A 27,428-nucleotide genomic window follows, 5' to 3' on the forward strand; every position below is an offset into this window, starting at 1 on the left:
TCCAGGTCCAGTCCATGCCTTTGCTCATGTCAACTCTGTGAAACAGGATATAAAATTATTATCACTCCCATTTTACAGAAGAGGAAACAATCTTGTAGTAGTGAGACAAATTTTCCAAAGACAGAATACTACAGATAAGTGATAAAACTGTGATTTGAACACAGATGATTAAATTACCACTGAAAGAAGTCACTAAATGAGGTCATTTTATTTCTCTAATACATCTCATTTTATATGACTTTATTTGGTCTACAGATGATGAAAATATAACAGTTGATTTATGACAAAATTCAATGTTACACAAATTATTATTAGCATAAAGATATTTCTACAGGCTCCCACCAATCTAGAGGTTAAGTCTCAGAGAAGTATCCCTTGTACATAGAAATTGAGTCACTTACTCAGGATCAGTCAGGTAGTGGGATTTTACACAGGGTTTTTTGATCCTTCTGTTTCTACTATATTCATTCTGATAAGATGCTTCTTTAATCAAATAAATAATCAGTCATCAACTATTTATTCAACCCTTACAGTATGCCAGGAGCTATATCAAAGTTCTGAGGATATAAAGGAAAAGCATAATGAACTCAAAGAGCTTCCATTTTAATGAGTGTAGGGATACATACAAAATAAATACAGAAGTGAAAGGTAATCTTAGAGAAGAAGACACTAAAATCTGTAAGGATTGAAGAAGGCCTTCTAAAGGAGGTGATATTTGAGTTGAGTCTTAAAAAACAACAACAACAGAGTGTTAAGAGATATAGGTAAAGAGAAAGAACATTCTAGGCTTGAAAAGGCCCAGAAATGGGAGATTGACTATAATATGTAAGGAACAACAAAATAGCTGGACTATAGATTTCATGGATGAGAATAATGTTTTAAACAACTAGAAACAAGGGAAGAGACAAGCTGTGCATCTCTCAATAAACATATAATAAATTCTTACTATGTGACAAGCCTACACTGAGTCCCAAGTATTCAAAAAGTAAAATAATCCTTACTTGCAAAGAGCTTAAATTTCTATGTGGTTGACAAAACACAGATACATATATATACATGTGGACACATATATCTACACATGAAATATATCATATATAACACAATATAGAATATGATGTAAAAGAACACTTGGAAAATGATAAAGTATGCATACCTTAAATATTTTTCATGGTAGGATTCCTCAGAGTTTTTAAGGTTAAAAAAAAAAGACAACCATGTTTGTAGGTTGTTGGGAATGTGCCAATAGGGAGAGAATGAATATTAGATATTAGAGAAAGATTGGGATGATAATAAGGAAAATCTGTTGGAGAAATAGATGGGAAGGGATGGGATCAAGAAATGCTCTCTCATCATTAGAGTAAAGGAGGATGTTGTAGAGCATGTCAGAATGATGTCAGAAAGCAGAGGGGAGAAGAGGGAAGTCTTGGGGAATAGTCTCAATATTTTTCTGATGTTTCAGGTGAAGTTCTCAACATACAGGGAAGGTATTTCATGGAAAGCTTGAGAAAAGCTAAAGAGGGTTTGACCAGGTTCTATAATGAGTAGGATAGAGAGTCAAATAGTGGAGTTATTAAGAATGCTTTGCAGCAGGGAAAGCAAATTGAGATTGACTGCAATAATAGTAGATCTAGTTTTTAAAATTTCATGTTCAAATATTAGCAACCCATATATTTTGATATTGTTGACTCCATGGAGATGACAACTACTTAAAGATCTGTTAATCAGTCTTTTTCATACCAGAGGTTAATTTACTATTTTTAAATTCTTTTGTAGTGATGTTGATAAAGAAAAAGAAAGAGAAATGTATTTTAGACTGAGCGACAGGAATCTTAATCAGGCCACAAAATTCTCTTAAGTAATGTTATTTGTTGTTTTAAGCAAATTATAATGCTGCTGCAATCTTAGTTCATGTACTTTTATTAAACTTGTGCTATTCAAAAATGTATTCTTAGGAAATTTTACATTGTACTATATAATATATTGTATCAAGATTATAAGGCTTCCCTATTTTATGAGAATTCATACCAACAAGATCAAGACCTGTTAGACTAATCAAGGATTAAGGGTAATTTAACTGAATCATCCATATGTGTGATTTATCCTTTCTGTACTTATTCTTTTTGAAGTTGAATACTAGGTAACCATAATAGTCTCTTGTGTTGGACATGCTATTAAGCCTTAAACTATTCAGAGAAGCAAATCATTTTGTAGAAGCAGGTAGCCTCAGATGCAAGAATGAATCTGTATTCTCAATGATGAAGGCAATTAATTGTACAGATTACAACTCATCCAGTTTTACCTATAAATTCTACACAGAGAATCAACACAACATTTTAATGTTCTTCATTTAGATCTCTTAATAGGTGGGTAACAGCACAACATAGGAATCTTCCTACATAACTGGCCCATCTTCTTTTGAAGTCACATATTTTTAATATCTTTTACCTCACTTTTAAACTCAATTCATTGTAGATAATATGCTTATAATCTATCAACTGTTTGTTGGCCAAGTTTTCTAAGTTCTTATGGTTTCTTAATTGTAAGTTATTGCTTTATGTTAGTTAATTTTCTGTAGGAAATGTTATTAGTACATGTAAATTTCTGTTTCATTTCATATTTTTCAGTATCTTGTCAGTATCTTGTTTAAATAGCTCTGGTTGGTATGGTTTTGATTATATCATACCTTCTTTTTATTCTTCTAATTTCATGTTGGTTTTGATTCTTCTTTAGTAAATTGATGTCCTGATTAAATACTGCTATTTATTTGGAAATTACTCCCATTGGTAACCAATTGTAGCATGTCAAAATTGTTTTATTTTTGTGATGTTATTTGTTGCTTTCCATGTCCATCATCTTTTCACTTTATTCTTGAAGAAAGTATCCATGCTATAAAGGTACAAAACATTTGCAGAGTATCATTTTAAGGTAATGAACTTTAATAAGAGAGATTGAGATATTTTAATTTTAAAATATTGTTATAATATACAAGAAAGATAGGATGGATATTGAATGTTTATCAATTTGTCTATCATCTCTAATCCATATCTATCATCAGTCTATTTATCATCTATCTATAATATATAATTAAAGAGTGGTTAAGAACCCAATTACTTCTTATTACAGATGCTTTAGCCTTGGGAAAATGATTATTCTATTGTCAATAAATTTAAAAGGAGAAACTATGGGGAAATAGGGTGGTAGATACATGAGATTAATCAATCCTTAATCAATACAACAGCTATAATGACAATAATAACATTTATGACAAAAATGACATTTATATAGCCCTTTAAAGTTTGCAAGGAGCTTAAGTTAACAGCTAAGTGATATGATGGATACACTACAGGGTCCAGAGTCAAGAAGACTTGAATTTGAATCTAGCCTCAAAACTGAAATATGTGACTGGGCAAATCACTTAATTTTGTCTACCTTAGTTTCCTCTCTGCAAAATGAGCATAAATACATCTACTTCTAGAGTTATTGTGAGAATCATTTTGTCTACCTTAGTTTCCTCTCTGCAAAATGAACATAAATACATCTACTTCTAGAGTTATTGTGAGAATCATATGAGATATTATTTGTAAGGCATTTTAGTATATTAGCACATATTGCTGGTATTGTTGTTCAGCAGTTCAAATATGTCTGACTCTGTGACCCCCATGGACCATAGCATATCAATACTGTTCATGGGGTTTTCTTGGCAAAAATACTGAAGTGACTTGCCTTTTCCTTCTCCAGAGGATTAAGGCAAATAGTAGTTAGCTAGCAAGTGTTGGAGGCTGGATTTGAGCTCAGATATTTATGATTCCATGCCCAGCACCCTATCTACTGAGCCATCTAGCTGCCTCACCTGGCACACAATAGGTGCTTAATAAATGCTTGTTCCTCTCCTCTTCCCTTTCCTGTATTATAATAGGAAAGATAGTATGTACATATATAAGTATGTACAACATTATAAAGGGAACAAATGTAAACATATGTAAAACAGTCAAATGCAAGGTCATTTGACATAGAAGAGTACTTTAAAAGTGTTGGAAGGATTAGGGAGATGAAAGGTTATGATCTGTTTAAATGAGAGGAAGAGAAAAAAAAAAGAAGCCCATTGTAGCTGAATAAGTATGAGAGTAATGTTCAGTGAGACAGGAAAGGTAGATTGGGGCCAGGTTGTGCAGAGGCTTTAAAAGCTAAACAGAAAAGTTTGTATTTTATCCTAGAAATAGTAGGAAGTCAGTGAAGTTGACTGAATTATAGAAGTCATGTAGCAAGATATGAGCTTAAGAGAAATTACTTTAGTAATAATGTATATAGGATAGACTGAAGTATTGAGAAACTTAGAGCAGGAAGACTAATTAGAATACTTTCTAACTTTTTTTCACTGTTAATTGATAACAACTTAAATCATGTGATCAATTGATTTTAATCTTCAAATTTTGGCAATTCAATTAACTTTCAGTTAATCTCGTAAGAGAAGAGCAATGAGTATAGCTATCCTAAATATTGGATAATGCAGGGGAGAGAGAGAGAGAGAGAGAGAGAGAGAGAGAGAGAGAGAGAGAGAGAGAGAGAGAGAGAGACAGAGGATTCTATTTCATTTTAAAATGTGGTTCTGTAATTTCAATGTGAACATGTTTGAAGTACAAGGACATTAGACTGAATATAACTACACTATAAGATGCAAGAGGTTGTTATCCAGTTTTTCCATTATGCTTTTTCATTCAACTTTTTCTACATCCAAATTTATGCTGGGAAATCATCTATCTTAGACTGACATAAATCCTATCCTCTCTCAAATCTGCCTTGGAGCAGTAGAGATAGTTCAGTGTTTGGTTTTCAAAGAGCTTTCTTACCAACAAAGTAAATAGAGGTGGAATGTTACTGAAACTATAACTAAACACCTTTGATACTGTTTAATGGTAAGTTTCTGAGTTAAGTTTGTGGATGCAATAAAAGTCTAGGTCTAATATGATTATAATAATTAGGAAGTTCGTCAATAGAATCTTAAGAATACTTTGATTGTTTTAGAGAGGAAGAGTGGCTTAATGGAAGAAAGAAATGGATATAGAGTTAGAAGACTTGGACTCTGGGTTTGGACTACTGAAAAATATTTTCAGCTTGTGATATTAGTCAGTTCCTTAATTTCTCTGAGCCTCAGTTTCTTCATTTGTAAAGTGGAGGATAATCTGCTTGGTCCTGCCTACCTCATACTATTTTTTTTGGGGGGGAAGGGAGGAGGGAAAGTAAGGAACAATGATACAGTATACACAAAAGCTCTTGTACATGTAAATTATTAAGTTCTAACACTAAGTATGTCAACTGACACAAACATTTGTTATAATTTTACTTTGAAAATTTTTTTTTATTCTATTCATTTTGGATTAAAAAAAATCTCACTACACATCAATTAATGGTTTTTGGTTCATCCAGGTATTTTTAAGTTCTGCCCTTTCTAATGTGAATCAAATGGAAAGTATTTTTATTTTATAACTATTATACTGTAGCAGAAGGCATTGGACTTTGAATTAGAAAACCTTAATTGGTTTAGTGGATTTGATGTTAGATTTGGAGTCGAGAAAATCAAAATCCTGCTAGCTATGTGATTGTGGGCAAATCATTTAACCTCATTAAATGTGTCTGTTCATTTTTAAATTGTGAATATTTATATCTGTATATTTATATATACAGATATAAGTATATATACACATATAATATATGTATACATATATGTGTTTGTTACTCAAGGAATACATACATGTAAACTATTATTAATATTAACATGAGGTTTAAAGTCAGTTATTTCTTATTGCAATGATGTCTTACTTTGCTTCATGGTGTCTGGAGATAACCCTGTATTCTGTAACTAGAAAGGTTGCTGATAGATTCTGTGTATGTTGTCTGAGAACCAGCCTTGCTAAGTACAGAAAGGCTTATGAGGTGATTCACTTTTTAGCTATTATACTTCTCAAAGACTATATGCTAATACATGCAGATGTTATGATTACCATTGGTAGAGGGAGAACCCAGACCTATAGCACTATTTTCACCTTGGTCATCCCATTAGATCCTTACCACAACCTAGGGAAGTAGATAGAAGAGGTATTATGTCCTTGATTTCACAGAGGAGGAAACTAATTGTTCTGTTGTTAAATGACTTACTTCTCCAGGTTCATTCAGCTAATAACTCAAGGTATTAGACTCCAAGTTCACAGTACTTCATAAGAAGAAGAAAGACTATGGAGACAGACATAGTAATGCTTTTGTTTCATTCACAGTTATTACAGAACTTACTGCACCAGTTAACATGCTTTTTTTCAATTTGTTTTTTTCTGATTAGGTGGAGACTTTGGAATTTTAAAGAAGACAGTCAATAATCATACTCACCTGAATGATGAAACAAATTGCCATGGCTGGAACCAATGATTACTAAATCTTTACTATCAGCAGTCAGGTAAGCTGAATCAAATGTTTTCATACACAGTCTTAGAATTTATTTCATTTCCACTTTTAAGGTATACATGGAACTCCAAAGCTAATTATTTTAACTTTCCCATTGGTTCTTGAAGACTCTCCGTGATATATCATCCAAAAAGAAGATATTTATCTTCATCAGGCTTAGCACTCTGTCCGGCACTATGATCTTACCCTGCCTTAATTGCTCTTCCTTTTTAGAATTGATTTCTAACAGATGGTTTATGGAATTCAGGACTCTTAACTAAGAGAAATTTGGTATAGCTTCTTATTAAAGAAAAAAGAGGGAAAAGATGATATTATCTTTGAGCACTTTATTATTGCCTATTAGGCAAAAGATTTTGTGATGATGGGAGACTCTATTCAGACATCTCTTAGAATGTTAATACTACAGGTCATGGGAACCAAATTACAGCAGTTTAATGGATAGGTCAGCTTTCCCTTGGATCCTAGTAAAGTGAGTTCTGGATTATTTTCTCATAATGACAGTCATCTTGCAGGACTTGGCCATCTGTTTTCCATGGGATTGGATTTAAGTGTAAGAAAACTCTTATTTGTTCCTGCTTCTATCACTGAACTTACCATATTTTGGTTCAATTGCATATAAAATGGAGTTTTTGTGAAAAGGTGCATTTTCATGATGAATTTTAATGTTAAACATTTCAGCAATCTGCATAAGTCAGCAAAGTGGGCACTTTCTGGGAGGGATAGTTTTCATGCTACTAAGTTGTATCAGCCTTCTAAAGTATAAGCATCTTATACAAGAGAAAATGAGGCCAAAAGAATACTATTATTCTATAAGTGTCACAGTTAATATAACTTATACAATACTCAAATGAACTCAACTTTGTCCAACAATTTTTCATTCTTGTGACAATTGTATTTCATCCTGAATCTTGATTTAGTTAGTTTGATAAAAATCACTATAAGTATTTTGTCACTTTAGAGAAGTCAGAAATTGAAATTATGGGGAATCTTTATTTTTGCCTACTTAAGGACATAGCCAATCATTTTTTTGAGGCAGGATTTTCATTTTTGTGGATACATGATGTCTTTCAGAAAGATTTTTAGAATAATTCTTGACTTATAGGGAAATAATTCAGTTAAGTAAAAAGCTTCTCAAACTCAAAAGATTTAAATATATACCACATTAATTTTTCAGAGCTATCATAGGTATTAAAAGATGAAAAATAATGATATCTATCAGTAATGTAAATGTTTTCTCTTCATCTCTGAATTTTTTCAGCTATTTAAAATTGAGGTCTTTTTAAAAGGGCTTTACAAACTAAATCATTTTAATTTTTCCTAAAAGGTGCATTGTAAGGTGAAAACCAAATTTTGAGAGGCATTATAACATAGTGGATAGAGAACTACCTTTAATGAGGCAGTCCTGAATTTAATCCTACCTCATACAGATTCTCTGTATGTCTATGGGCAAGTCACTCTTAGTTTTCTAATAACTTTAAGAGTCCAAGTTTTAGAAGACATGCTGACCTATATTGGTAGAGGGAGTTTTCCGTGTTAGTGAAATAAAAGACCAGGTTCAAAAATAAAAATAATACAAATTCAGAATAAATGCTACTCAGCAAGAAAATTATAGCCTAGCTCTTTGGCTCATTCAAATGGACAATTTTTATTGAAATAAACATTATATTGTGAAACTACATATTCTTGACTCCAATATCATGGCCCTAGGAATCCCTTTAGAAATATGAATTTTATAACCATCTATCTGTGTCAGTTATTTACATAGATGTTGTCTCCTCTTTTCAACTGTTTACCATTCAAAGCCCTTCATAACTAGCCCTCCTCCTACCTTTCCAGTCTTCTTACACCTTACTGCCATGTATTCTTCAATACAGTGACACTGACCTTCTGGTTTTCCACGAAGGAGACAATCCATTTCTAGGCTCTGGACATTTTCTTTGACTATCCCTCATTCCTAGAATGCTCTGTCTGCTTGCTACTTACATAGCTTTCTTGAAGTCACAATTAAAAGACCATTTTCTCTAGCCCAGCTTTTTAAATTATGGCTTATGACTAGATATGGGATCTTGTAACAGAATGTGGGGAGATTTTTTTTTTTTGCAAAATTATCATTTATTATCAGTCAGTGTTTAATTTGTATGCCTATTTTTGTGCCTATATATCTGGGGTCATTTAAAAACTTCTGGGGTAAAAAGGGGTTTGGAGTGGAAAAAGTTTTTGAAGTCCTGTTCAATAGAAAACCTTTGCCAACCCCTTTAATTCTTTAATTAATTAATTTAATTCCCTCTCTTAATGATTTCATTTTTATCCTGTACATAGTTTGCTTTGTATATATGTGTTTGTATATTTTTCCCGCCATTAGATTGTAAGCTATTTGAGGGCAGGAACTGTTTTGCCATTTTATTTTTTTGGTCTCCCAATGCTTAGCATAGTGCCTGGCACATAGTAGGTGTTTAATAAATGTTTATGGGCTGATTGACTATTTTCTAAATACAGTCTGCCATTATTCTTAGATAGATCTGCCAAGGAATTCTGGGGGTGCTCAATGGTTAGAACAGATTTCTCTGGCAAATGGAAGGCGTTTCTGTGCTATGGTTAGTCAGCATTAGAAGTTATGAGATGAGAGGAAAAAACTCTTACATATATACCCTCAAAGTGATAACTGTTTATAACTGAAGATGTTGTGAAGTTTAAATGCTGCTCTTTATAAAAGTTGAAAAAAGTTCTTCACTGGTTTGAATGGAAATGCTCTTTGCTTTCTTTACTTTTTTCTTCAAAAGACTTAGAATAAAATAATGTTATTTTTATTCTTAATGTAACCAATGTAATATTATTTACATAATTCAATAGAGAGGATATTGGACATATTGAGTTCTAATCCTACCTCAGGCATTTACAAGCTGTATGACCCTAGTAAATCACTTAACATTTCTGTGTCTTGGTTTCCTCACCTATAAAATGAGGGCTATATGTATGTGTGTATGTATATCAGGTTAGTTTTCTTATTAGTGACATTTCTTTTTTAGACCAACATGTATACAAGATAGAATAGGCAGGAAAAGTTTCGGAATGTCAGAAACACAAGCTTTCTTTAACTATTTAAAATCTTGCTCTCAATGATTGTTTTTCTTTTTTCTTTTTCTTTTCTATGATAATCATTTTATATGTATTTAATAAACATGAAAGGCTATGCAACAGAATTGCTTAAAACCAAGGTACAGAATAAATTGCAAAATAATGTGGAACAGCAATTGCCATTATAGAAGTTGTAGGAAGAATTCCTCCAGAAAATCAGGGAACAAAGAGATTAGGGAAATAGGGTTTTTTTTTTCCCCTTTTTTCTCTTAAGTCACATTTTCTGTGCTATAGTACAGAATACTTGTCAAATACATTGTTAGAATGGGCACTTAAAGCATATTGTACACTGGACTAATAAATGAGATTATACTAAAGAGTTGGTTTATAATCTCAACATTAATACACGGTTGCCATTGAATTCTCATTCTTATTCTTCCTTATCCAGCCTCCCCCCCAAAAAACCAAAACCAAACACAAAGCCAGACAAAGAAATAATACATGAAAAGTTCATGAATATGCACACTTTTAGAAGCTGATACTTCAAGCAGCTAGGTGGCAAAGTAAATGGAATATTGGACCTGGAGTCAATAAAGTTCAAATCCACCTCAGAAACTTACTAGCTGTGACATCCTGTTTGCCTCAGTTTCTTTGTCTGTAGAATGAACTGTAGTAAAGAAAATGGCAAATCATTCCAATATTTTTTCCAAAAAAAAAAAAAAAAAAAACAACCCAAACAAACCCCAAATGGGTTCATGAAGAGTTGAAAGTGACTGAACAACAATATTTTTGGTAAATGTTTATAGGCTGGTCCTACTTTAATCAACCAATGAACAGGCATTTATCAAGCATTGATTGCATTCTAGGTAATTAGCAATATTTTAAATTTATTTATTTTACAAACCACTTGTTAGAAATTTAGAATGTTTTCTCATTGAAGTATTTTTATGCATAATGGTTAGGTTTCTAGGAAATCCAAATTTTTAACACTATAATTTCTTTACAGGTCAAATAGCCTTTAAAAACTATACTAAATCATTTCTGAACCCATAATCTCAAGTTTTGGATACTTCATATTAGTCAGGTAGAAAGATATCGATGGACTGATGCTTTTTCATAGGGACTCAAGTGGAACTTGACACCTCAGCATGGGTCAGGATAGTAGTACAGTACTAGGATAAATCCAGTTGGCTGAGCAACAATTGTCATTGTTATGGGAACACAGCTGATGGTAGGAGGACACAAACTTATTATCAGGGATGTGAAGATCAAATACTTGTAAACAATCAGGTTAGAATGGGTCTTAGTGGAAGAAAAAAGCTAGACTATATTACAAAACAAATAAACCAAAGTCAGCTTGTTTCAGATAGGTGGAGAAAGATGTCTATAAGTTTAAAGTAACTGTTTCTTAGACCAGCTTTCTTGCTGAATGAAGTGAACTGCTTGGTCTCTGCTACCCTTAGACTTGGCTTGCTAGTGAAGTGTCTAGTTTTTTAAAGATAAAAGCTCTTCTCATTTACCTAAGAGCCTTATGTATTTGTGTCCTAGTCTAGTGCTGGGCCTGGAATCAGGAAGGCTCTTCTTTCTGGGTTCACATCTGGTCTTAGGCACTTATTAATTGTGTGTCCCTGGACAAGTCAGTTAACCCTGTTTACCTCAGTTTCCTCATTTCTAAAACAGGGGACACATTGGAGAAGAAAATGCAAACTACTGTAGCAACTTTGCCAAGAAAACATCTCTGAAGATTTGGATTTATATTTTGGACTTGAGTCGCTCAGGAACAGGAGATAAGAGAAAATTTTGGTATTGGTTATCAGGAATAGGATAATCCTAGACATGGAGGCAGCTAGGTGGCTCAGTGGATAGAGCACTGGGTCTGGAATCAGGAAGACCTGGATTCCAAACCTTCCTCTGACACTTACTAGCTATGTGACCCTAGCCAAATCATTAAACCTCTCTTGGCCTTAATTCACTGAAGAAGGAAATGGCAAACTATTCTAGTATCTTTGTCAAAAAAAATACCATGGACAGTATGGTTCAAGAGGTCACAAGGAATCAGACATGACCAAACTACTGTACAAAGAGATAAGATAGGGACTCAAGCAATGGAAATCTTGAAAATGAGGTCTCTGAACTCTGAATCATGTGACAGAAGGGCCATGAGAAAATAAAATGATGATAGTGGAGATGAAGCTGGAGAGAGAATTGAACAAATGCAAGAATTGGAGAGAGGCCCTTGTGAGCAACATACTTAGATTACCAGAACTCCTGTGCTGGAATGGAAGTGTTAGGTGAAGGTCAGAGATAGCTTCAGTGATAGTGGTTCTGGTGAGGGAGGCCTAGATAGAGCTTTGGCAGCTGAAGAATTGAAGAGCCTCAATGTGGAAAGGTCCCAGTTTCAAAAGTTAGGACAGCAGAGGCTATTTTCATTTTGTATAGACCATTTTAAGTGTCATATTAGTAAGCAGAGATATGCCTAAACTTTCATTTGTTATGAAAATGTTTCTTAGTGAGATTTGTTTCTTCCACAGTTTTTGCTTGCTTAGCAAAGTTGCAAAGCGGTACTGCTAATTTAAAATTAATCCTATTTTTTCCATAGCAACATTTCCAGTATAAGAATAACTAGTTTAAAGTGTATAATTTTCTATGAGTATAAACATAAAGAATTTAACTTAATATATATCTATATATGTGTGTGTGTGTGTGTGTGTATATATATATATATATATATATATATACACACAAATATATTTACCAGTGGCATTAAAATCTCTTGCAGTTCCTTTTCAATTAGGAAAGCCAAATACATTTGAGTATATATGAGCAACTTATTTTAACCACGGAAATTTTACAATTTTTGCATCTTCAAGCTCTTTCATTTTTCCTGAAGTGGCTAGTTTACTTTTTGTTACCTTCAGCAGAAGGGTTTTCTGCATTAAAGAAGCAATAGCATTTTAAACTGTTTTTTAGGATTGTATTTTAGGCCTGCATAGGAGAAAAAGTTGGCACCAATGTCCAAAATGCATTTTTTCTATTATACTTAGGCTTTATTTTCCCTGCTTCCATGGAAATTGAGGGTTGAAGTATTTCTTTGTCTTTTAAATTAGATAGCTTTACTATTCTCCTGTAGAAAGCTTTGTCCTGATAGTGGGAGCTGATGATGTCATTATCTCTTTGTGAGGGTTAGTAGATTGCTGTTTCACTTGTGAAAATGGCCTTTTGCTTTGCAACTAGTTTACCACTAATATAGCCTGTCCCTGTTTGCAACCCAGCAATGACACTTCACAGGTAGTATAGCATCATGAATCTAATTCTTTGTTGACCTGGCTACGTGATTTTCCTAGTACTATGCCCCACTGCTTAGAATTATACTGTTTTTTAGTCTGTAGTTTGTTTTTCTCATTGTTCTAGATGCTTGATTTCACTGGATTTGGGGAAGTACTAGTGAACAAATTGTCTCCCAAATGTAGACCTGTAACCATGTTATGTTTCTTCTGTCTTGTTCTTGGTCTTTCTACTGAAGCTTGTCTTTCCCATTAGAGCTGAGTTATAGAGGATATCAAGTGGACTGTGGTTCTTGAATCTCACTATTGAATCACTTTATTACGTATTATTACGCATATATTATATGTGAGTCACATTATAGTGTGAGTCACACACAGGGCATGACAGGAACCACTCCAAAATATCTGAGGTAAAGTCACGTCTTATGAATGAATATGAAAGCATTTATAATGTCTTTACTATGTACAAAGTGCTTTTCTAAACACTAGAGAATAAAAAAGTAAAGTAGCCCCTACCCTCAAGGAGCTCACATTCTAATAAGGGAAAATCCCATATATATACATGGGATCAGCTGAAGGGTCAACAGGACCAAACTATTTCCTTAGGATACTTTAAATTTATTGCCTGATGCTACTCATTCACATCATACTCTGTGACCCTATCTATCATGATAGACCCTATCTGAAGCAGGTGTTTTGGGGGAAGGTAATGTTCTATTGTTATATATTAAAGTTTATGTTGTTTTCCTGAAGGTGAACCTGGACTTTAGTGAATCATGCCCCTGGAGGAAGGGGTCATAAAGCATGATTTAGCCATATGAGAAATAGAAGCGGTTTGAGCCAGAAATTAGCTGGAGGACAGACATCTGATGTTCAATGACTTTAGGATGAGTCTGTAATCTGAATGTCACCCATGAGATGAGAACCAAGTGAAGCTTGTTGATGCTGGCAGGAAGAACAAATAAGTCATTCTGGGAAGACACCCGGTTATGGGAATAACATGAGGAAGTCAGTCTCAGAAGAGAGAATAAAGGCAGAATGACTTTGTAGAGAGGGCATATCTAGGTGACACAGTGGTTAGAGCACTGTACTGGGAATCAAAAACATCAGAGTTCAAATCCATCCTCAATCACTTGCTTGACTCTATATAAGTCACTGAACCTGTTTAGCTCATTTTGCAGATGAGAAAACTGAGGTAGAGAGGGAAATGGCTAACCATTTCAATATTGTTGCCAAGAAAACCCCAAATGGCATCACAAAAAGTCACTTGTGACAACAGTAACAAAATAAATAACTGGCCTCGAGGTCCCAGGAATCTGGGCTTCTATAAAGCAAAGAACCTAGATGCCAAGGATAGAACCAGATCTTCCAGGTCAACCAGGTATAGTTTATGCAAACCAATTAGGGCAGAGAATATGAGTTAAGAGGAAGGAGTGTGGTTGTGGGAGAGAATGCACATGTTGAGGGACTAGGAGGATGATCCATATGGCTGCAAGTTAAAAAGAGAAAGCTTCTGAGGACATGAAGGAAAGGCTCTTTTCATTTAGGGAATGGGGGGGCAGGGTATTTGTGTATACAAAATGAGACAGTCTATAGCAAAGGAGGTACTGAATGAATATTGATACATCTACATGCTGCATTTCTCTAAGTCCATTCATGGTGCCATACTACCTTTTTATTTTCTTTCAATGCTTTTTGTCCTGTTTCTCCTAGACAATGTTGTCAGGAAAAGCTGATAGGATTCAAAACAAACTAAAAACCCACCAGTAAACAAGGGAAACACTTAAATATAAAAAAATAAAGAAGTCTGTGGGGCAGGAAATATCCAGGAAATAAAAGGAATATGATGTTTTGTGTGGAATAAATAGGTGAAACCTTCTCCGGTCTTCACCTCATGGATTTATATTAATTCAAATAATGCAAATGTCTGCTCATTAATTGAAAACTTTGAGAGATCGCCCCCTCCCCCCCCAGTCAAATTTTGCTACACTCAAGAGATTAGGCTCTGACAACTCTGCCCTGTTAGGATGTCCAATTCCTTAGGAATATGTGTATTTGTCAGAGGATGCTCAGCAGCCAGAAGTGTGCCTCTCAGATTCTTAAAATAAAAACATGGGGTGGGTTGGGGGTAGAGGGAATAACTTCTTTTCCTTTTGAGGAGTATGATCTTTGCCATCTCACGACTCACTGAAATAGCACAAAAAAGGAACATTATTTGGCAGAACGAAACATCTAGGGAATGTGTGTACACATGCACTTCTCCCTTTCTCTACTTTGTTTGAGAGGCAGCCTGGTTGAGGGAAGTGGTAGCATTTTTAAACAAATACTTAAAATTTAAAAACTTTAATTAGTTCATGTGAACTTATGGTTATTCTTTCATTTGGGGCCTTTCTAGCTGCAGGGTCCATATGTTCTGAAAGCTGATAGGAGTAATGAGTTGGCTGGATAAAACCTATTCTACTTCCCCTACTTTATCCCTCCCCCTTCCACTGGAGACTTTTTGAATTTTAAAATAGATGATCTTGATTAAACTAGTTTAGACTATGTTAATGATACTGTAATTATCATTTGTCTTTACCTTGTGTGCTAATGATTAAAGCAAACATTTAATAATTGTGGGGTGGTAAATATACTTTAAATTCTAAGCCATAAAAAGATTTCCATTAGCAAGAATGTTTTTGTATATGATTAAATTATTCATTGGCTATTCCAGAACCTGATTTTGCCATCAGACATAAGTGGGAGTTTGGAGAATACCGACAGCTATGAAAGCCAACACACTAGAATCATTTGGGTTGTTCTTCACTTTCACAGAGAATTCTGGGTTTCTTTGCTGTCAGATTTTGATTAAAAACCATTTCACAAATGGAATGATTCCTTAAAGGCATCATTCAGTCACATTTTACAATGAGAAAAGAGCATTGCATTTGGAGGCAGAAGGACCTGGGTTCACACAAGTTTTGTAACCTATGTAATCTTGAGCAAACCATTGATTAATTTCTCTAGGCCTTGATGCCTTCATTAGTAAAATGAAGGATTTAGACTAGAAAATCCCTCTATGATCTCTTGTGATTATGAACCTTGAAAATATGATTAAGTTATGGTGGGGCATGCCAAAGTGATTATTAGTATTAGACAATAGACTTGGGTTCATAAAAGAATTTATCTTGGTCAATTTTGTTCATGGGTTGATCTTATAGGTTTTGTTTTAATATGATTTCCTTTAAGTATACATAGGTTTCTTTATATATATTTGAAAGGCTTCTTGTGCACCTATAACATCTTGCCTTTCTTTCATCCCCACTCAAGCACATATCCTAGCGTTGTGACCACACCTACCACACCCTTGGCTCAGGGAAGTCCTGGGACTCTCCTTGGCCAATTTCCCATCTAGAGGGAGGTTTCCAACTAGAACAATATAAGGAAATATACACACACACACACATACACACACACACACACAAACACTTGTTCCTTTCTTCCAATAAAAGATATAAATATATCAACACATAGATAAGGAAATAGTTGTGTTAATGCATAACTTTAATTATATACATGCTTACAGTCACACACAGAAATCACAGGTATATGAAACCATTAGCATACTAGAACTTCTGAAGAGCTGTATTAACAGTATCGACTCATAGGAATAATTATTGATGATAGTTTACATTCAAGTAAATAAATCCCTTTTATATACAGGATTCAATCAATCAAGTCAACAGGGTGAGATAGGTTGTGCAAGCACGAAAAGCTGCATGGGAAAATGAGAAGAATATTAGATTTGGATTTAGAATTAGATTAGATTGTCAGCTTAATTATCATTTACTAACTGTGGTCTTAGATAAGTCATTTAACTTCTCCTACTTTCAGTTTCCTTATCAGTAGAATGAGTATTGGTTTAGCTTATCTCTAAGATTCCTTCCAAGAAATATTTCTAGCTTGTTATACCTGTTTTATAGATGAGAAAACTGAGACCCAACAAGGCTCATTACTTTGCCACAATCACACTTCCACAAATGGTGGAACTGAACTTTGAAGACAAGTTTTTTTTTTTTTTTTTTTTTTTTTTAATATCAGTCCCATTGTCATTACTAGAATCATACCTCTATAGAAATGCAATGGTGTGAAATTTACAATATACCATAGATATTGTAAATCCTGTAGAGTGGAAAAAGCAAATTTTTTTGTAACAGTCAGTTGGGAATTCCAGTTGAATATTCCTTAATTCAATTATTTTATTTTAAAATTTAACTCAATTTCATTTTCAGTTCCAAATTCTACCCCATCCTCCCATTCAGAAAGCAAGAAAAGTAAAACCCATTATAAACAGGCAAAACAAACTTTAGCCTGAAAAAATTAGAAAGAAAGAAGAGAAACAAAAAGAAGTGGAAAGAAAGAAAGAATTAAAGAAAAGAAAAGAGACATTTTAATTTGCCTTCTGAATCAATCACTTTATCTGGAGGTAGATAGCAAGTTTCATGACCCTATTAGAAAGTTAATCACAGAAAAAAAGATTTCCATAAACACATTTCATTTTTGCAAAGTAATATCTCAGACCCTTCAGGCCACCCTTTCAGACCATTTTAAGTAATTTACAATGAAAGGCAAGAGAATAGAAAGGCAAAAGGAACAGAAAAATGAGAAAATAACATGAGCTCACTTCATCCCATATAAATTATACTAGAGGTACATGGAAAAAATTGAGTTTGTCACAAGCACACAGTAAATCTGTTAGTGTAAAAACACCTCTTGTGCCAATACTAATCACTCTTTTATCTTTTCCTCTTTGTTCCTGTATTTTCCATTCTTTATCACCATTCCATTTTCTCTATTTTTTTTTTTTTTCATTTGCAATAGCGGTTGATAGCATCATGCCTTATGGCAAATTTTCCATTATTACTTGGCTTAGTTTTTAATCATATTAAAAAAAAACGCATCAATGTTTTCACCAATAGTTCTTTAGCTTAAACTATATTATTTATGAATGTTTGAGTTTAACATAATTTCCCTACATTTTACTGTCATTCTAGACCATTAAGATACAAATTCAATTTCTCTACTTTATACAGTTTTTATCATGAAAAGCTGCTGTTGAACATGACATCTATTTTTTCTTAAATTTGAGCTGGCTTTATACTATGTGCAACAATGACATTTTCATGAATTAAAATATTAGCATTTGTGTTGAGACATAAAACATATTGATGTAGAATACTGCAGAAATTTACAAAATAACATTGTTGTATAAATTGCCATTAAATTATTTTAACTCAATTCAATTAAATATTTGTTAATAGTTTATTATAAACTAGGTGCTAATTGTAATACAAGTTTTCTATTAAATATGGTGTTCTTCCCTGATGAAGTCTATAGTCAAGTAAGGACATAACAAATATTCATGTAACTATTAAATAGGAACTTAAATAACTACAAATAGAGTATTAAACTTAACAAATATTTGGAGAATGTATAAAACAAAGGCTAATAAGGCTAAGAATTAAACATTTTTAGGATACTTAACAGAGTGAAATTTAAAAAACATATGATACGAATGGTTATTTCTTTCTATCTCTTATTCCATATGTGATCTTTAAAATTAGAAAGGGAAAAAAAATTATGTTTGATGTAATTTTCTAAATTGCAAATTATATAATTTTGCATATGCTTTTGTTTTTTAATTGTTTATATATGTATAAATATGTACAAACACACACACACACACACACACACACACATATATATATATACATATACATATACAGAGAAAGAGAGAGAGAGAACTAAATCAGATCTTCTAGTTTATCTACAAATCTACAATATATTTGTTTCACAGAAAGGAGCCATGTAAGAGTTTCACTGAAATCATTCTACTATGATCAAAATAGACATAGGTCAGTTGCAGGTATTTTTCAACTTTTTTGTCTGTCATGGACCCTTTTTGGTAGAAGATGAAACCTGTGGATCTCTTCTCAGAATAATGTTTTTAAATAATTGAAGGAAATAATAAATTTTGTTAGCTCTTGATAAAAATAAAAATGTCATTCTTTCCCCCATTCAAGTTCACAGACTTTCTAAATTCTATCTATGACCCTTTGGGAAGAGGGGCAACTGTGAATTGTACATTAAAATCCTTAGTTAAATGCCATGGTTGGCAATTGAGAAATCATGATTAATTTAGATAATATGTATATTTATATCTAAATATATATACAAGCATATATATATATACACACCTACATAACTTACAAGTATTTTTATTGGTATATATATATATATTCAACAAACCCACTTAGTCTACAGATTAGAAAACTATATTGTATGTATATATTATACATATACATACATATGTATATATTATATGTGTTATATGTCATATATATGAATAAAAGCAAATTAACTGCAGGACATAGGCATATGTATTCATATGTATAAATTGCTCAGATTGTTTGTTAATTGTCACCACGGCTATAGATCTTGGTAGAAGGATATTAGTGAATATCTTGTATGATTCCTTTGTAGACCATACATGTATTGTAGATAGATTTAAAGTTCTGGTTTTTGTACTTTCTTTGGATACACATTGTTCTTGTTTTTTAATCTACTAAGTGAAAATTTAATGATAATTTAAACCAGTGTTTTCATTTTTAAAAACAAGGATACATGAAAGTAATTTAAATGATATTTTATATTTGCTTCTCTGTGTACAGATTATTTTTGTCAAGTGGAATGTAAGCTCCCTGAGGGCCAAAAATTGTCTTATTTTTGTCTTTGTGCTCCTAGTGCCAAAGAGCAAATGATTAATTTATTTCTGTATTCTATTCTAAGATCCAAAAGATCTTGTTAGTATACATCTAAATAGAGATACAATTAAAATAATTTATATAAGACTCTCCTATAACAGCTAATGGGAGAAGCCTTGATATTTATTGTTTAATTATTTGAAGCTTTTCAACTAATGCAGTTGAAAAGGGAGCCATTCAGAGTTATCATATATTTGAAAATTATATAATGTCTAATTATATGCTTTCTCTGTAAGCTAACAATGGGATAATAACACATGCTTCATTACAAAATCCAGTACTAGTTAAGAAGGAAATTATGCTAAAGAATTTTGAAAGAAGCTCTTTGAATGAGAGACATCTTATATACTTCTGTGGAAAAGGCATGGTTGATTTCTAGGCCTTATTTGTTCAGGAAGGATTTTACCTAAGTGGTTAAGGTAATTTACCTAATAGGAATCATGAAGTCTTTCAACTGAAGATGTTTTATTACTGTGTTTTAATTATATATTGCTACTGTTACCATTATTAATAAGTTTTATTATGCATGTACCCTGAGGGTTTTTTTTAATATATTGGGCACATTTGGAAATCTAATGAATAAATTAAATAAAAATAAATTAAATCCACTTTATGTTAAGTACTGTGAATTACTGTTCAGAGCAGGAGCTGTTAGTTAACATATCTTGACCAAATGATTTTGAATCTTTTTGTTCCTAATGATAACAGGATTATTCAAATATCATTTTAAACACTTTATAAAAGTGTTGGGCATAGTTTAGGAAATTCCTATGAAAAAGCTTCTTTAACTTTAGAATCCATTGTTTTATTAGTTTTGTGACAAACAAGTTCAAATTTCCAGTGACATTTACAAAGAATGATGAGCCAATGTTTTTAGAGTAGGAAGGTTCTTTAGGGAACATTTAATCTAACAAACTCTATGTTTTAGAAAATCATAGCCTAGAAAGGATAAAAGTAATCTGTCTTATGAGCCACTAGATGGGTTAGTGGATGAAGAGACCCGGCCTGGGATCAGGAATACCTGGGTTCAAATCTAACCTCAGATGGAAGCTGTGTGTCCCTGAGCAAGTTACTTTATTCTTTTTGCTTCAGTTTCTTTATCTCTAAAATGAGCTGGAGAAGAAAATGGCAAACCACTTGCATATCTTTGCCAAGAAAACCCCAAATGAGATCACAAGAAGTTGGACAAATCTGAAATACAATTGAACAACAAAAACAATTTGTCGATATTTGCATAGGCAGTAAGCAATGGACTAGCTCTTCTGATTTCAATTCCAGTTTTCTTTTAACTATTTCATTATTAAGGTCCCATAATTACCCAACTTGTGTGTTCTCATGCTATCAAAATTTTAATGAAATGTTACTAGAATCAGTAAAATATAATTCAATGCAATAAACATTCCAATAGACTTCTAATATGCCCAGGGCACTGCATTTAGGTAAACATTAGAGAAAAGACAAAATTTATATTAAACAAGGTTCCAGTTCAGAAAGAGGGGATAGAGGGTTGAAACAGTGAATCAGAGGGATTTAATACATGTTATCTAATAAATGTATTAATTACAAAACATATATATCTGGGAGTATGCGTGCACGCATATGAGATAATATAGTAACTAATAAAACTTTTGCCAGCAATTGTGAAGCAACATGGTAAAGTAAAATGGATAACGGGATAAAGAAGACCCAGATGCTGTACCAGGATCACAGAATCAGAGTTGGAAGGGATTTCAAAAGCCATATCATGCTACCAGTGGTTCAACAACCTTTGTTCTAAATTATTGAAAGGGAGCCTGCCACCTTTAGAGGCAACCCATTTTCTTTTTGGAAAGATAGTTTTTCCTTACATTCAGCCTTTTTGCAATTCATACTCAATGCTCTCTAAGGGCAAGCTGAATAAGTCTGCTCTCTTCTATGTGGCACCCCTTTGAGTAGTTGAAGACAACTATCATGGAACCCCTAAACCTTTTGTTTTCCCTGCTAAACATCCCCAACATTCAACTGATACTTATATACCATGGTCTAGAGGTTATTTAAATCCTGAGGTGTTCCTCCATTGGATCCTTCCTAAAAAGTATCACTAAAATTTAACATAATACTTTATATGTGATAGAGTATAGTGGGCCATCACTTCTCCAGTTCCACTAGGTCATTATTCTTGCAGTATAACATACCATGTATCTTTCCATATTTATAATAAAGTGATTTTTTTTTAATTTAAGACAATGAAATGCTTTGGATTTATCCTTATTAAATGCTATATTATTTGTTTCAGCACAGTGGTCTATCCGAAATACTTTTGGATCATGACTGCTATTTAATATATTAACTACTTCTAAATACTTTGTATAATTTGTACATTTGATAAGCATGCTAGTATCGAATCAATGACAAATATATTAAATAGATTCAAGGGCAAAATCCACCCTGGTTCAAGTCCAATTCACCTCACTTTTGGGCCATTATAAGTTGGTATTTCTGCCACAAGCCTCTTTCCATTCTATCCTCCATTCAGCTGATCTTCCTAAAGCATAGTTCTGGACCATATCTACTGCAGTCCTCAAGAAACTCCAGCAATTCCCTATCACCTCCAGGATAAAAAAAGATTCTTTAGCATTCAAAACCCCTTGAAGTTTAGAATTCCTACATTCTCATTTCTGCCTCCCTGGCTTCCTTTCATTCAGGAATGATTTTTTTAAATAGAAACCCTCTTTCAGGTTCCCCTTAATATCAATGCCTTCTGTTGATTATCTGCAATTTGTCTTGTTTATAGCATGTTTGTAAATATTTGTTTGTATATTGTCTCCCTTAAGAGACTGAGCTTCTTTAAGATTGGAATTATTTGTATCTCCAGTGCCTGACACAGACAGTTAATAAGGATTTTAAAAAAATTTATTAACTTACAAATGCTAAAAAGAGATGCTAAGTTGACTCTATGCCATTAAAGAATATTCTTTAGGGTTATTTAATCTCTTCTTAACTATATCAACTGTTTATGAGAATAACATGAGTTTGGTTTGTTGGAATCATATTTAAACTATATACATATGATTCCAACTATTTTATCAGTTTAATACTTTTGTCAAAAAAAAAAAAAAGACAATGAAGTTAGTTTGCCATAGCAGACCTTGGTAAAATAATAGTAATTCTTTATGATCACTGCTGGATGTTCATTGATCTTAATTTAAAAAAATATTCTCAAATTTTACCCAATGATTGAAATCAAATTCAATGGCCTTTAACTTGCAAACTCTACTGTCTTCCTCCCTTTTGAAAAAAAAGAAACATTTGTTCTGTAGTCCTGTAGAAACTATCCTCTTCTATATGATCTTTTATATGGTAAAGCAGAAATAGTGGCTTAATTATTAAGTCCTCTGATTCTCTCTCTCCCTTTTCCCCCCATCACTGAGTTGCCTGGGATATAGTTCAATTTGGGCCTATTGACTAAAATTTGTCAAGGAATAATTAAAATCTTGGTAATCAATTCTCAGTTTTCTCCTGTCTCTTTTCAGTTCAAATATCTTTGTCCAATTCAAACTTTTTCCATCATGCTATAATCTTCCCATCCTAACCCAACTATTAGTTACATGACTTCTGTGATATTGAATCAATTAACCTCTCTAAGCACTTTCTTCATTTGGAGTTTGGATTAACCAATCTCTAAGATAGTTTTTGTCTTTTTAAATTGTTTAGTATTTCTGGGCAATTACATTGTCTTGAGAGAGAGTGTAAAAGGATAGGTAGAAAAGTAGACATTGAATTTATCAGTCCTCTCTCTGACACATGCTGGCTGTGAAATAATGAGCAAGTCACTTAATCTCTCAATGATCCAAACATTTTTTTAGTATTGTTAAAGTACAAAGGAGTTGCTGATTTGTAACTTTTTACCCAGATTTCAGTTGAAATCTGCATTGCTGGATGGTGTACCCAGAGAGATAAAATAATCCCTTAAATATTGAAATATCAAATAACCATTTATATTTAAAACATTTATTTGCTATCATATAAATAGTCCAATATGAATTATATGACCTATTCACTGGATTTCAAATTTACTAACCCACTTAAAATCCATGGAATTTTTTTTTATTCTTCCCTTTACATAACAAACTCTCCTTGGTCACAAATTTTCTTCCTGGAATGGAAGTTAATGTAGAGTGTGATTCTTTCTGATAAGCAAAACTGTATTCTTCTCCCTTTTGAGAAGAGTGGCGAAAGAAAAATCACAAATTTAGACATACATACATGTATACATGTATATACACACACATATATATTTCCCTTCTGTGAGTAAAAATTATGAAGGAATTGAGTTGGGGTCACTAAAAGTACACTAATATGCCTGTTTTTGATGCTTCCAGGGTCACTGGAGTTGCCATTCAAATAAGCTTGGATAACCATTCATCAAGAATGATGTAGAAGGGATTTCTTTTTATTTATTGTTTGAAATAGCTGACAGCTGATACCAATATTGAAATTGTGTGATTTGGGAATAGAGGTTATAAAGAGGCAGATTTTGCTTCTTTCATATTTTCAGTGAAATAAATAATTATAATTGTATTCATTTTGAAAGGGTATGCCATTTTCTCAATCTTGATTAGTCTTATTGGTAAGTCAGAGGAGTCCAAATAATAAGTTGAGAGTACTATGTATTCCTATTTTTGGTGTCTAGTCTCACACTAGACACAGGGTTGCTATGTCAGTTAAGAGTAGAACCAACATTTCAAGAATGAAGGACAAAGACACCTGGCTGCCTGCAGGTTCAATTTAGAATGACGCCATACAAACCTTTCTAAAGTTGTCTCAGGATGGTACTATTTAAGAAATTTTTAAAAATGTATTTATTCTATTTCATTTTCTTGCTTTTATATATACTAGCATTATGAATAAAGAGGAGGTGGATAAGTCATTTGGAGAAAGAGAAGATAAGGACAAGAAGCATCTTAGAACCAAAACCAAAATAAGACTTCAAACATTCCATTAGTATAGACAAGGGCTTGATCTTTTTGCATTTGAGACCCTTTTTCACCTTTTACATGACCATAGATCTATAGATATATAAAATTGGCATATGAATCAAACATTTACTAATAATAAATCATAATTTCACAGTCCTAAAATTCAGTTTCAAGATCTCATATAGGGTCATGAACCCCAATTTAAGAAACTGGAGTATAAACCCAGAGATGTGTTGGTAAATGTTTAGCAACTGGCTCTCTGAAAATGTCATATTTTAAGTTTATTCTGCATTCTTCACATTTTCTCCATTTTCTTTCTAGTTTAGGCAATCAACAAATCAAGGCTCAATTTGTAAAGTTTGCTGATTGCTGAGGTGTAAATATTCACACTGAAAATTTAACAATGAGAGCTGGTGAATACTATCTTCCATACACCCTGGACTACACTGAATAACCAAGATTGGTCACTGACTGAGCAAAGCCTTGAATCAAGGCTTCTGTTAAAAGTGTTTTTCTTCAAACATTAGAAAGTTTAATTTTTAAAAAATTTAGTATTCTTGTTTTCTGAGAAATATTTGCATTTTTTCTCTCAATCCATTTTTACTAACTAGTTAGAAAATCTGCACATTTGAATGCCAGCTGAGAAGTTAAGATTGCTGTAAGCAGCCTTCCCCAGATGTCTCATTTTGACTTAGACCAAAGTGTCACAGAGTCTCAGTGATTGCACTCAGCATTATGAGGTGTATAGTTGAATTTTTTTTACAGACTTGCATACTGCAATGAGGAACATGGAATAGCTCAAAACAAAACAAAAAAAAGATGATGGGAAGGATTATTTTTTAAAGCAGCAGATCTTATTTTTATTTATGGAGGAAGTTTTAGATTTTGATTTGACTGGAAAATGCACTTTGGTTTGATTGCTAGGCATGTACTTCATTGATTTTTGTCTGAAAAAGACACAGTTGAACAATGTGCAGAAGGAAATCTTTTCCTTGAAGTATATCATTCCAAACTTAACCAGCTTTTCTTCTCAGAAAATGTCTGCAGCTTCTGCATTAGAACTTTCAGGAACCATCAAAATTACATTTGAGTATCTCTTCAGTATAACAGACTTTGCTGTTAAAGCAACCCCAAATTTGATTTTTAAAAAGAAAAAAAAGGTACTCTGATAAAGTCCTGGTCATAAGGACAATTAATCAGCTCCAGGGCAGCTGTTTCCTGACATTTCTGCAAATTGTTGTGGAAAAATTAATGAAAGCTAGATCAGTAATGGTTTCAAGCTTGGCTAGTGGAAAGTATGACAGTGTTTCCATCAGCAATTAAGTTAGGCTGCTTTTTTTTTTTCTATAGGGGAAGTGGTATGATGTGTGTTCTCCACAGGAAATAGAAAACACCAGCTGAACCGTGTAGTAGAACAGGTATGGAGTTATGCCTTCATAGTATTCCTGTGTGGCCCCTAAGTAAATTGGTGCCCCTAGTTCAGCCTTTGCTATTAAAAAAAAAAAAAGAAGCATTTTTTCAGATTCATACTGAGGAATCATTCATTTCAGAAGAGTAGGATGTTTCAATGTTTACTTAAAATTTCTCCTTTGGTTTTAGATTCAGAAACAATGTTAAGCTAAACTTTGGGAACCGGAAAATGGAATTTATGACAAACAGAAAGTGAAACTGATTTACCTAATTTTACTGTTCCAACTGAAGGTAGTAAAGAACAGACCCAGTTCACATCCTGTGTAACCCTATGGGATTTTCCCCAGTATTAGTTAAAAATTTTCCCATAGGGTCACACAGGATGTGAATTAAAGTAAACACATAGCATGCTCCACGAAAAGGAAATTAGCTTTCTAAATGATCCTTTCATTGTTAACATCCCGAGCCTGTTATCAGTAACATGGGAAAGGACCTCCTTAATGCCTACCAAGTTGTTGCATTATTAGTATAATGAAAATTTCATAATGAAGTTATAGAGCTATAAATTTATTTTTCTATTTGAAAGGCAGAGAGGAAACACAATAAAGCTCCCTTTACACTTTTTTTTTTTTTTTTGTAAACAAGGTAAGAATACAAGTAACTTACATTAAGAGAAAACATTTTAGTGCAGAAATGGAAAATTTTAGTCCTATAAATGGGACATGAAAAAATACTTTCTTAACATGGACTAGGTGTGCAAATTCATCTTGAGAAGCATTTCTATTGATTTCTCAGGGAAAAGGCCAATGCTTCTCCCAGAGGAACCCTTTGTCCTTAAACTAGATACTTCTATGATCACAAATGAGCCTTTATGAGAAAAGATTTCTAAAAAATGTATATATTTATATGTGTTATAGTAATTTATTAATGATCAGATAACTATGAAAAAAACTAAGTTACAGAGAATATTTAGCTTTGCATAGGTAAAAGAAAGTTCCTCACCGGAAGGTCCCTAGACTGATGAAATCCCAGGTCTGAGTAAAATTAAAATCAAAACAACAACAACAAAAATGTGAATGCTGCAAATATAAATGTTAATTTTTAAGTAATAAATAATATTAGATGATTACTAAAAGTTATTAGCTGAATTTTAAGTTTCTAAAGAGTTGGTGCTTAAACTTTTCTCTATTTTTTCAGTCTCAAAAGTAAAATATATATATATATATATATAACTTGAAGAAAGTTCATTCTAGCATTATATTTTCATAAAATGCTCTTCTGAACCTAGTAATCTGTTGAGTACCATGCAAAGCAATTTCTTTTGATAGGAATGTCCCCTGCTTTCAAGGAGCTATTCATCTTACACACACACATCATCAATGTAAATAAATATATCAGAGATCATCACTCTTGAAGCTGTGCAAACATGCTACAAACATACCAAA

The 27,428-nt window shown here is 32.9% G+C and overlaps 1 protein-coding gene across 1 annotated transcript in view; it reads left to right on the forward strand.

Annotated features, from left to right (window-relative positions):
• HIVEP2 (HIVEP zinc finger 2) overlaps positions 1–27,428 on the forward strand; it is a 201,635-nt gene that overhangs the window by 88,514 nt on the left and 85,693 nt on the right. Inside the window, exon 2 of the mRNA XM_003769514.4 lies at positions 6,332–6,445. The gene's annotated coding sequence lies outside the window, so the exon portion shown is untranslated. The remainder of the gene's footprint in view (positions 1–6,331; positions 6,446–27,428) is intronic.

The sequence above is a fragment of the Sarcophilus harrisii genome, chromosome 4, assembly GCF_902635505.1.
Source record: "Sarcophilus harrisii chromosome 4, mSarHar1.11, whole genome shotgun sequence".
Lineage (NCBI taxonomy): Eukaryota > Metazoa > Chordata > Mammalia > Dasyuromorphia > Dasyuridae > Sarcophilus > Sarcophilus harrisii.